The sequence below is a fragment of the Chiloscyllium punctatum genome, chromosome 19 (assembly GCF_047496795.1).
Source record: "Chiloscyllium punctatum isolate Juve2018m chromosome 19, sChiPun1.3, whole genome shotgun sequence".
NCBI lineage: Eukaryota > Metazoa > Chordata > Chondrichthyes > Orectolobiformes > Hemiscylliidae > Chiloscyllium > Chiloscyllium punctatum.
The window spans coordinates 79208083-79220507 of record NC_092757.1 but is presented as its reverse complement, the minus strand read 5'-3'; positions in this window follow the sequence as shown (position 1 = coordinate 79220507).

Sequence of the window (12425 nt, the reverse complement as noted above, 5' to 3'; positions counted from 1 at the left end):
CAGTATTTTGGCTGGGAGTCTTCACAATAATGCTAAACACATGTCTGAGTATGTATCAGTTGAGTGATCTTTAAACATTTCAGAGGCACAGGGAATAATTTACTCATTAATTGATATCCTCCCACTGATACTTTTGATAAAATCATTGACAGGAGGTTAATACCAGCTCCTGTAGGGTGCGATTGAGTCAGGCTCAGTAATGCCAAGCAGGGCATGACTGTGCAAATGTCTGAATATATAACAAGTTTTTCGACTTTTAAACTTCTGGGCATAAGCAAACAGTCTTGTAAACACTTCAGCTGAGCTACAGCATACTTGAAAAGCTAGACTATTTTGACAAAAGCTTTATCACTTAGCAGAATACTGTACAAAGGAGGCGATGGTGCAGTGACATTATCACTGGACTTTTAATCCACAGACCCAGGTACTGTTCTGGCGAACTGGGTTTGAATCCGGCCATAGCAGATGGTTGATTTGAATTCTTTAAGAAAATCTGGAATCAATTGTCAATTGTTGGAAAAATCCATCTGGTTCACTGATGTCTTTTAGGAAAGGAAACGACCTTACCTGGCCTGGCCTACATATGGCCCCAGACCCACAGCAATGTGGTTGACTCTGGAAATTAGGGATGGGCAATAAATGCTGGCCTAGTCAGGGACAGCCACGTCCTGTGAATGAATGAAAAAAAGATCCTTAAGATTTATATTGCAGTATACAGAAACAACTGAAAAAAGTTTTAATTTTGTATCAAAATGTAATTTAGTCAATAGAAGGTTGTGAAGGCTAACCCAGTTAAATTGTGAGGATGGATTGATCAAACACGGCCTATATTTCTTTGAGAATATAAGATAGAACATAGAACATAGAACATAGAACATAGAACATAGAACAATACAGCACAGAACAGGCCCTTCGGCCCACGATGTTGTGCTGAACATTTGTCCTAGCTTAAGCACCCATCCATGTACCTAAATGCTTAAAGGTCATCAATGATTCTGACTCTGCCACTCCCACAGGCAGCGCATTCCATGCCCCCACCACTCTCTGTGTAAAGAACCTACCACTGACTTCCCCCTATACCTTCCACCCTTCACTTTAAATTTATGTCCCCTTATAACACTCTGTTGTACCCTGGGAAAAGGTTTCTGACTGTCTACTCTATCTATTCCTCTGATCATCTTATAAACCTCTATCAAGTTACCCCTCATCCTTTGCCGTTCCAATGAGAAAAGGCCTAGCACTCTCAACCTATCCTTTTTTTTTAGATTAGATTAGATTACTTAAATTAGATTACTTACAGTGTGGAAACAGGCCCTTCGGCCCAACAAGTCCACACCGCCCCGCCGAAGCGTAACCCACCCATACCCCTACATCTACATTTACCCCTTACCTAACACTATGGGCAATTTAGCATGGCCAATTCACCTGACCTGCACATCTTTGGACTGTGGGAGGAAACCGGAGCACCCGGAGGAAACCCACGCAGACACGGGGAGAACGTGCAAACTCCACACAGTCAGTCACCTCAGTCGCACATCACCTATTCTCCATTCCAGGCAACATCCTGGTAAATCTTCTCTGCACCCTCTCCAAAGCTTCCATATCTTTCCTAAAGTGAGGCAACCAGAACTGCACACAGTACTCCAAATGTGGCCTAACCAAAGTCCTGTACAGCTGCAACATCACTTCACGACTCTTGAATTCAATCCCTCTGCTAATGAACGCTAATACACCATAGGCCTTCTTACAAGCTCTATCCATCTGAGTGGAAACGTTCAAAGATCTATGAACATAGACCCCAAGATCCCTCTGCTCCTCCACCTTACTAAGAACCCTACCGTTAACCCTGTATTCCGCATTCTTATTTGTCCTTCCAAAATGGACAACCTCACACTTGACAGGGTTGAACTCCATCTGCCACTCCTCAGCCCAGCTCTCCATCATATCTAAGTCCCTATGCAGCCGACAACAGCCCTCCTCACTATCCACAACTCCACCAATCTTCGTATCATCTGCAAATTTACTGATCCACCCTTCGACTCCCTCTTCCAAGTCATTAATAAAAATTACAAACAGCAGAGGACCCAGAACTGATCCCTGCGGAACTCTACTTGTAACTGGGCTCCAGGCTGAATATTTACCATCTACCACCACTCTCTGACTTTGACCGGTTAGCCAGTTTCCTATCCAACTGGCCAAATTTCCCTCTATCCCATGCCTCCTGACTTTCTGCATGAGCCTACCATGGGGAACCTTATCAAATGCCTTACTAAAATCCATGTACACTATATCCACTGCTCTATCCTCATCCACATGCTTGGTCACCTCCTCAAAGAATTCAATAAAACTTGTAACGCAAGACCTACCCCTCACAAATCCGTGCTCCCTAATCAAGCAGTATCTTTCCAGATACTCATAAATCCTATCCCTCAGTACCCTTTCCATTACTTTGCCTAACACCGAAGTAAGACTAACTGGCCTGTAATTCCCGAGGTTATCCATATTGCCTTTTTTGAACAGGGGCACAACATTAGCCACTCTCCAGTCCCCTGGTACCAACCCCGTTGACAGTGAAGACGAAAAGATCATTGCCAACGGTACTGCAATTTCCTCTCTTGCTTCCCACATAATCCTAGGATATATCCCGTCAGGCCCGGGGGACTTGTCTATCCTCAAGTTTTTCAAAATGCCCAACACATCTTCCTTCCTAACAGGTATCTCTTCTAGCTTACCAGTCCATTTCACACTCTCCTCTTCAACAATACGGTCCCTCTCATTTGTAAATACTGAAGAAAAGTACTCATTCAAGACCTCTCCTATCTCTTCCGACTCAATACACATTCTCCCACTACTGTCCTTGATCAGACCTACCCTCGTTCTCGTCATTCTCATGTTTCTCACATACGCATAAAATGCCTTGGGGTTATCCTTGATCCTACCCGCCAAAGATTTTTCATGCCCTCTCTTAGCTGTCCTAATTCCTTTCTTCAGCTCCCTTCTGGCTATCCTGTATCCCCCCAACGCTCTGTCTGAACCTTGTTTCCTCAACCTTATGTAAGGCTCCTTCTTACTCTTTACAAGACATTCAACCTCCCTCGTCAACCAAGGTTACCTCACACGACCATCTCTTTCCTGCCTGACAGGTGCATATATATCAAGGACACGTTGTATCTGTTCCTTGAAAAAGTTCCACATTTCCACGACATCCTTCCCTGACAGCCTATGCTCCCAACTTATGCTCCTCAGATCCTGTCTTACAGCATCGTATTTACCCTTCCCCCAATTGTAAAACCTACCCTGTTGCACGCACCTATCTCTCTCCATAACCAAGGTGAAAATCACAGAATTGTGGTCACCATCACCAAAATGTTCACCCGCTAACAAGCCCATCACTTGTCCCGAGAATGGGGACAGGCTCCATGCCAATCACTGGCGAGAAATGCAGGACTAATCCAACTCAGCCAATTATCACCCCATCAGTCTCCTCTTGATCATCAGTAAAGTGATGGAAGGTGTCATCAACAGTGCTATCAAGTAGCACCAGCTCAGCAATAACCTGCTTAGTGACACCCAGTTTGGGTTCCGACAAGGCCACTCAGCTCCTGACCTCATTACAGCCTTGGTTCAAACATGGACAAAAGAGCTGAATTCCAGAGGTCAGGTGAGAGTGACAGCCTTTGACATAAAGGCTGATTTCGATGGAATGTGGCATCAAGGACCCCTAGCCAAACTTTCCTTCCATCATGAGGTCAGAAGTGGGAATTATCACCAATGATTGCACAATGTTCAGTACCATTTGTGACTCCTCAGATACTGAAGCAGTGCATGTTCAAATGCAACAAATACTCACTCGAAAACTGTTAAATCTCGAACTTCTTCCAGTACTGATAAAAATGTAATGATCTCAAACATTAACTCTGTCTCACTTGCCAAATGTGTGCCTGACTTGCTGCGTAGTTCCAGCTTTTTTCCATTTTTGTGTTGAGGGGTAAACTATTTAGCACAATGAAAGACAGACAAAGTTCTCCAGTTGTTGGGTAGAGGGTGAAATGTTGTCTAAGAAATTGGACAAAGTAATTGCTGATCTTCAAGTAATATTATCAATTTAAAGTCCTGTGTAAATAATGCTGCTGATAAATTAATGCATCCTCAGTGCTGTGCCAGTGTCAGCTTTGATTATATACTCAAGTTTTGGATTGGAGGATCTTCTAAGAATGTGAGCAAGTGAAACAAAAATCGAATCAGCCTTGTCAGAAATGTGCAAGAGTGACAGTGAGCCAAGATTGTATCATTTTTCTGTAGTGCTGGGGAAAAAAAAAATCAGCAGTTTGTTTTTTTTTAAATTTAGGTACGTGAACATATTCTGTACAAATCCAGAGGAAGGCACATTATGGTCTCTGCAGGTGCTCTGCCTACTATAGTCATTTTTCAATGATAAGAGGTGCTCAGTACCACTTAGCCATTTCTGTTTATGTGGCAAAAATTGCTGAACAAATTCACTGCAGGTTTGATAAAAACCCACCTCTGAATCTCATTTGCATCATTTCTGACTCATCAGAAATATGAAGGCTGCTTTGTCCATTCTGTCAAGCAGCATAATGAAGAATCTAAGTGTTTCATAAATAATGCGATTCAGTTTAAGTAATACAATTCAGCGCACAGTGTAAGTGCCATGTTATGAACAGTTCCTCGTGTTATTGAAACCTTGTGAAGACTGTAAAAGAACACTGTGCTCCATGTTGTTTGCTTTGTTCTTTTTTAAAAGATGTCAAGCTGTAGCAGTCCATTTTTGAAATGTTGGAATTAAAATTTCCTTAAGTACTTTGGCATTCTGTTCCATCAGCATGTCAACATCATCAAGCCAACAAATAATGTAGACCCCTTTCTCCAAAGGTGCATGCTGAGCATTGTTCTTTGAACATCTTCCATCGTGAAGTGAGTGCTAATTCCCTTCTTGGTAGCTTTCACCTCCTTTGCTTGTTTTGGTATTTATTACAGAGAGAGCATCTTCCTTTCACACTCCCTTTTGGTAACTCAAACCTGCTGGTATTCATCCAGAATTTAGAATTCCACATGCATATCATCTCACAGCTAAGCATTAGCCCCTTATCTCTGTGTGAGTGGAAACAGCCAATTAACCCTTATTACTGCTGCAATCTGTGTAATTTTAGTTCTTTTTTTTCACCTGATTTAACGATTTTTATAATGTCCCTCTGGTCAGAAAGCTTTCTCATGACTCTCAATATCTCACCTTGCACATATGGAACGGTTACGTCTGTGAGGAACTGGAGAACCACCAGTACAGTAGGAAACTCTTCAGAAGCTTGATACTATCCAGAAAAACATAACTCGCCAGACTAGCAGCACATCCCCAAACATTCATACCCTTAATGCTTTATAGTAGCAGTACCATCCTCAAGTGCACTGCAACAATTTACCAAGGTTTTTTAAACTACAACTTTGAAACTTGTGATCACTACCATCTAGAAGGGCAAGGACAGTAAATGCATGGGAACACCACCCACTTTCAAGTTCACCTTCAAAACGCTCACCATCCTGATTTGGAAATACATCACTGTTCCTTCAGTATCATTTGGTCACAACTCTGGAGTTCCCTTCCTAATAACATTGTGGGGGTACCAAAACGAAGTGGATTGCAAAGATTCCAGAAGGCACCCTCTTAAGGGAAACTAGGCATGGGCAATAAATGCAGGCCCAGTCTCTGATACCCATATCTCATGAATTAATTTTTTTAAGATATCGTGGTGGCACGGTGGCTCAGTGGTTAGCACTGCTGCCTCACAGTGCCAGGGTCCCAAGTTCAATTCCAGCCTTGGGCGACTGTCTATGTGGAGTTTGCACATTTTCCCCATGTCTGCGTGGGTTTCCTTCAGGTGCTCCGGTTTCCTCCCACAGTCCAAAGATGTGCAAGTTAGGTGAATTGGCCATGCTAAATTGCCCATAGTGTTAGGTACATTAGTCAGAGGGAGATGGATCTGGGTGGGTTGCTCTTCAGAGCGTTTGTGTGGGCTAGTTGGGCTGAAGGGCCTATTTCCACACCGTATTGAATCTAATCTAATCATCAATGTTGAAAAGGGGAAAAATTGGGTAGGTGGACAAAAGGTATCAATTTTATTTCAGGGAAATATTTGCATGGCATAAGAGATTTGGCATAGAATATCTACTAACAATACATTAAAACGCTTACATATGCAGCCATTTCCCATCTACAAAATCTTGCTGGAAAAGCACAGCCGGTTAGGCAGCAGGACATTTGACATTTTGAGCATAAGCTCTCCATCAGGAATGATGAGCCCTTCCTGATGAAGAGCTTATGCTCGAAACATCAACTCTCCTGCTCCTAGGATGCTACCTGACTGGCAGTGCTTTTCCAGCACTACACTTTTTGACTCTGACAGAAAATTGGCCAAACTAAACTAACAGCCATGAGCTGTTTTCTGTCGGCTGCAGAAAACAGTGGAAACCATGGTTAAATAGGTCAAAGGTTTGGGGAAGCCAGCAATAATCAGCCCGAGGGTTGTATGTTGGAGAAGAATCGATCAGACTCCCTGGCAGCCTGACTTCCAGCCAGTACCTGAAGAAATGGACATTACACCTGGTAACAGTGAAGGGGGTTGGCATGACCCCATTGGATGATTTGAACCCATGACTCAATTGATCAAAGACCATGGAATATTTTGGAAGATCTGTGCTGAGGGGGGGATAAAAATGCACACCTGGAAGACACCCCCTCAGCGAAGATGCACAGACAGACTCATGGCAACCCAACAAGGCCCAGGGGAAGATCTGCCCTGATCTGTGAGACCCACCTTCACGGAAGAGAGCTAGCCCTACCTCAGAGGGAAGGAGATTCAAACACATGGATTGTTGAGCGTAATATCCTTATTCAGACAAATAGAGCTAAACAGAGAGAAAATATTGTGGAAATTTGGGAAATGCACATGTGGTGTTTTAAATAAGGAATATAGTGTTAATAAAATCAAGATGAAATGCAAACTGAATCCTATGTCCTATTGTCCACCTCACTGACAAGACCTCTTGGGTAAAGTGCTTTTAATCCAAATTTGAATTTTCTAAAGCATATACAACTGAGAAGCGAATGCTAATAGAGTTAGATGCAGAATGGTAGGAAGAGCCTCAGGTGGTATCAGTTGGGCCCCAGTCAGTAACTATCTAAATCTGTAGGTTGTGGGCTCAAGTCCCAATCCAGATGCTGCAACACATCATCTACGCTAATACTGCAGTGCTGCAATGTTGGAACATTCTGTTCTTTGGATATGATATTATTCCAAGACCCCCATCTGCCCACACAGGTGGCTGTAAAAGATCCCATGGCTTTACTCCAAAAAGAGGAGTGAAGTTATCCCTAGTGTCCCAGCCAATCTTTATCATGGAGCAGGTTATCTGATCAGTTTCACATTGCTGTTTGTGGGAACGTGTGGTGTGCAAAATGGCTTTGTTTCCTGCACAGCATGTACATTTTTAAAAAAGATTTCATTGATTTTAGAGTATTTTCAGATATCTTGTGGTCATGAAAGGTGGAATATGTTAGTTTTTAATATAGAACTGTTTGGGCCAAATGGCTTGTTCTATGCAATTCTGTGTAATTACCGGCATTGAAATTGATCTGCCACAATTTTGTCCACTCAACTAAACTATCAATGGCACTACACTTTTATGTTCCCATCTACTCTTTTTATGTGTTTGCATCATTGGTGAACTTGAATATATTGCTGTCAATTTTGTTATCTGTATCATTAATAAATATAATGAACACTTGAAGCCATAGTGCAGATCTTTGTGGGACACTTCTGGTCACTTTATTCCGCTATCAAAGCTTCCCAGTTTCTAGTTTTATTCTACTAAATCAATCTCCCAACTGCATCAATAATTTGCTTTCAATTCCATGAGGTCTAATTTTAGCTAAGTTTGTGATATGGGACATTAACTATTGCCTTCAGAGAATCCATACAAACTACATGAGTAGAAACAAATTACTGCAGATACTGGAATCTGTATTGAAAACAAAAATATGCTGGAGATCACAGCGGATTAGACAGCATCCACGGAGGGAAAGAAAGCTAACATTTCGAGTCAGAGCTGATGAAGAGTCATCCAGATTTGAAATGTTACTTTGCTTTCTCTCCATGGATGCTGCCTGACCTGCTGTGATCTCCAGCAATTTTGTTTTCAAATTACATTAGTGTTACCCAATAGATTTGAGACTTGCCAAAGTTGTAATACTCAAATCACCATTTCTGCTGTATGATGTAAAATATATACAAAAGATGGGGTTTGTGACAAAATTCCAGTGATAAGGGACAGGACTAACAGTAAATAATAGGTGAGCACTGAACTGCGACAGTAGCTGTGTCAAAGAATATTTTAATAGTAGGGGCTAATCACTATGTGGCATTCAATTGTGGTGACACAACATAAATATTCTACATAATTCACTCCTTTCAATGGGCACCTCTTTACCACATCTCTTGATGGAGTGAGGCTATCATATTTTAACATTAAGGTTTACTTTCCTATGGATTCTCTCCTTTTGGCATGGCCACGGATTGTGCCAAATAGAGTCTGGAACCATGTACTCAGTCAAAGAAGCTTCTACAAGTTCTTAATGACTACTTGATTAAAATCTCTCATTTGGTGAAGAGCATCAATTCACCCTGTATCTGTTGCGATCATCACGTTGCATGTGGTGAGTGTATTGGAAAGCTCTTAACTCCTCCACTGATACACTAGTCTCTCACTTTTTCTATTGTACTTCCAATATGTATGGTCATAGGGCTCTATGGTATGTTGTGATGTCCCTGTGATTTCAACAGTTATGTATAACCGTGCTGCTAAGAGGTTGGACCAAGTACAGCTCTGAGAATACTGCCCTGTAACCTTACCATCTTATATCATGGAATACAGGAAGAACTAGCCATTTGGATACAGAACTAGCTCAAAGGTAGAAGACAGAGGGTGGTGGTGGAGAGTTGTTTTTCAGACTGGAAGCCTGTGACCAGTGGAGTGCCACAAGGATTGGTGCTGGGTCCTCTGCGTTTTGTCATTTACATAAATGATTTGGATTTGAACATAAGAGGTACAGTTAGAAAGTTTACAGATGACACCAAAATTAGAGATGTAGAGGTCAGCGAAGAGGGTTACCTCAGATTACAACAGGATCTTGACCAGATGGGCCAATTGGCTGAGAAATGGCAGATGGAGTTTAATCGGAAAGATGTTGTGAAACTTGAAAGGGTTCAGAAAAGATTTACAAGGATGTTGCCAGGATTGGAGGATTTGAGCTATAGGGAGAGGCTTAACAGGCAGGGACTGTATTCCCTGGAGCATCGGAGGCTGAGGGGTGACCTTACAGAAGTTTACAAAATTATGAGGGGCATGGATAGGGTAAATAGGCAAAGTCTTTTCCCTGGGGTCAGGGAGTCCAGAACTAGAGGGCATAGGTTTAGGGTGAGAGGGGAAAGATATAAAAGAGATCAATGGGGCAACTTTTTCACACAGAGGGTGGTACATGTATGGAATGAGCTGCCAAAGGAAGTGGTGGAGGCTGGTACAATTGCAACATTTAAGAGGCATTTGGATGGGTATATGAATAGGAAGGGTTTGGAGAGTTATGGGCTGGGTGCTGGCAGGTGGGACTAGATTGGGTTGGGATATCTGGTCAGCATGGATGGGTTGGACCGAAGGGTCTGTTTCCATGCTGTACATCTCTATGACTCTATATAGTGTAGCAATAAGTATAACTATTACTATGAAGTCCAGTCTGAACTTCTGTTATATCAAACAAAATGAGGGATATGGGCGAATTGCTAACAAATGGAACTAGATTAATTTAGGATAACTGTTCGGCATGGACGAGTTGGACTGAAGAGTCTATTTCCATGCTGTACATCTCTATGACTCTATGTTGGCAACAGTGGAGACATTAGACTAAAGTGATATTATTTTTTGCAGATGAATTTGAAGAAGCTTGAGGCAGGGTTGAGTAACCACAAGACTTCCTTTGGAAGATTTCGTTAATATTGTATCTTGAAGAGTCACACACAGTTTTGAAAAAAAAAATCATACATGAGATGTATGTGTTACTGGCTAGGCCAGCATTCATTATCCAACCCTAGTTCCCCTTTCCAAGATGTCTTCCTGTAAGCTGTCTTCCTGAACCACTGCAGTCTTATTTGGTGTAAATAGATCCACAATGCCATTAAGGTGTGAGTTCCAGGGTTTTCACCAAGGACTCTGAAGGAACAACGATATATTTGCAAGTCAGGATGGTGAGAGGAAACTGTGCAGGTGGTCATGTTCCTGTGTATTTAAAGCCCTTGTCCTTTCAGGTAGTCATAGTCACGGGTTTGGAAAATGCTATCTAAGGAGCTTTGGTGATGTTCTGCAGTGCAGCTTGCAAATAGCATATACTGCTACTACAGATGGTTGACAGTGAAGGGAGTGACTATTTGATACCAATCAAGTGGGCAGTTTGTTCTGGAGAGTGTCAAGTTTCTTGAATGTTGTTGGTGCTGCCATCATCCAGGCAATTGAGACAATTGAGGAGTATTCCATCACACTGTTGACTTGTGCCTTACTCATGAGTTACTCACTTCAGGAGCCTTAACTTCTGACCTGCTGTTGTAATCACTGTCTGATATGGCTAATCCAATTCAGTTTCTGGTCAATGGTAATTTCCAGGATGTTGGTAGTGGGTGATTCAGTGAGAGTATAGCCATTGAATGTTAATGGTTCTCTCTTGTTGGAGATGGTCAACACTAGGCAATTATAGGTCACGAATGTTATTTGACACTAGTCAAACCTCGATTTTGTGCAGATCTTGCTGCAATTGAATGTGAACTCTTTAAGTACCTGAGGAGTCATGAATGGTGCTGGACGTTAATGCAATCATCGGTGAACATCCCCACTTCTGATCTTATGATGAAGGGAAGGACATTGATGAAGCAGCTGAAGATAGTTGGGTCAGGTGAAATAGTTGAAGACATGCCATAAGTGAGGTGAAGTGAAATTTATTCTAAAGTGACAGCATCTCTGCACCAGTTGAACAGTCATATAGTCATACAGCACAGAAACAGTCCCTTCCGTCCAATGTCTGCCTGTGAATCTTTCAATAAAAACAATAGTTCATGCAAGATCTTTCATTTATTTTTCACATTCCTTGTGGGAGTCTTTTGAAAAAGTGCATCCATTTTCCACCATTGTCCTGACAAGTCACCCATCTCTTTGTCCCGAATTTGAACAGAGCAAGGCCATTAAGATGCCATCATCCCTTTTTTGCAGTTCGATGATGTTATTCCTTAGCTCTTCTTTGAGGGTACAACTTCACCAAACCATGACCCTTTACTGTCCAATCTTCTCTCCACCAGCAGATGTCATAAAAAAAGATACAATTAATTGGCCAGAGCTCATGCACAAATAATGCCCACATTTAAATCGTTACAAATCACACAACGCCAGGTTATAGTCCAACAAGTTTATTTGGAAGTACTAGCTTTCAGAGCACTACTCCTTCATCAGGTAGCTATGGAGCAGAATCATAAGACACAGAATTTTTAACTTTGTCCACCCAGTCAAACCCCATCACATTTAGAATGGGAATTGGTTGTGTACAGTCTGCAAAGTTGTAATAATGTCCTCCCATCACTGGTGGCACTGTGGTGCTTTAAGTTTGCATCTTCTGGTTTGTGTAAAGTCTGCACTGTCAAACTGCTGATAGATTCTACTTAGTAAGATGACAACTAACTCTTTTTCTATTTAATTTTAAATAATATCCAATAAATTTACTGTACAAAAAAAGCATGACAATGTATGATTTGAAAACAGGAAACCAAACTGTATTAACCCTGAACTAATTATTTTGCCCTCCTATCTCACTTCATCTTTTAATTATTCCAAATTCCCATTAAACGATTGATTAATGATAAATGCAAAGTCTTGTGTATAACATGCACTTCATGCAAATGGTACACGTAATGTCCTGAGACATTTTCATCACCAAGATATTCCATCCAAAGAGTGCTATCAACACTATCAGAGAGGATCTGCAATTACACACAGCTATTCTTTCAGAGTTGATGACTTATGTTAATCTAGAAAACACTTTGATGTACATTCTGCACATTACAGCTGAATATCAGTAGTTCTGCATTAAGTGTTCACTCAGCATTGGAACATATTTCTGTTTGCACTTCTTGATATAAGTTTCTGAATGTTGACACTATAGATGCTAATCTGCATTCAAAGGATTGAAGGTCACGCTTGTCTTCTTATTAAACATCTTCATTAAAAACTGACATGGTAATGGATTTAAGCCGTCAGACAAAACTAATAAAGTTTATTTTGTGTGACATTGAAAATCCTCACCATTATAATGTAAAGGATTT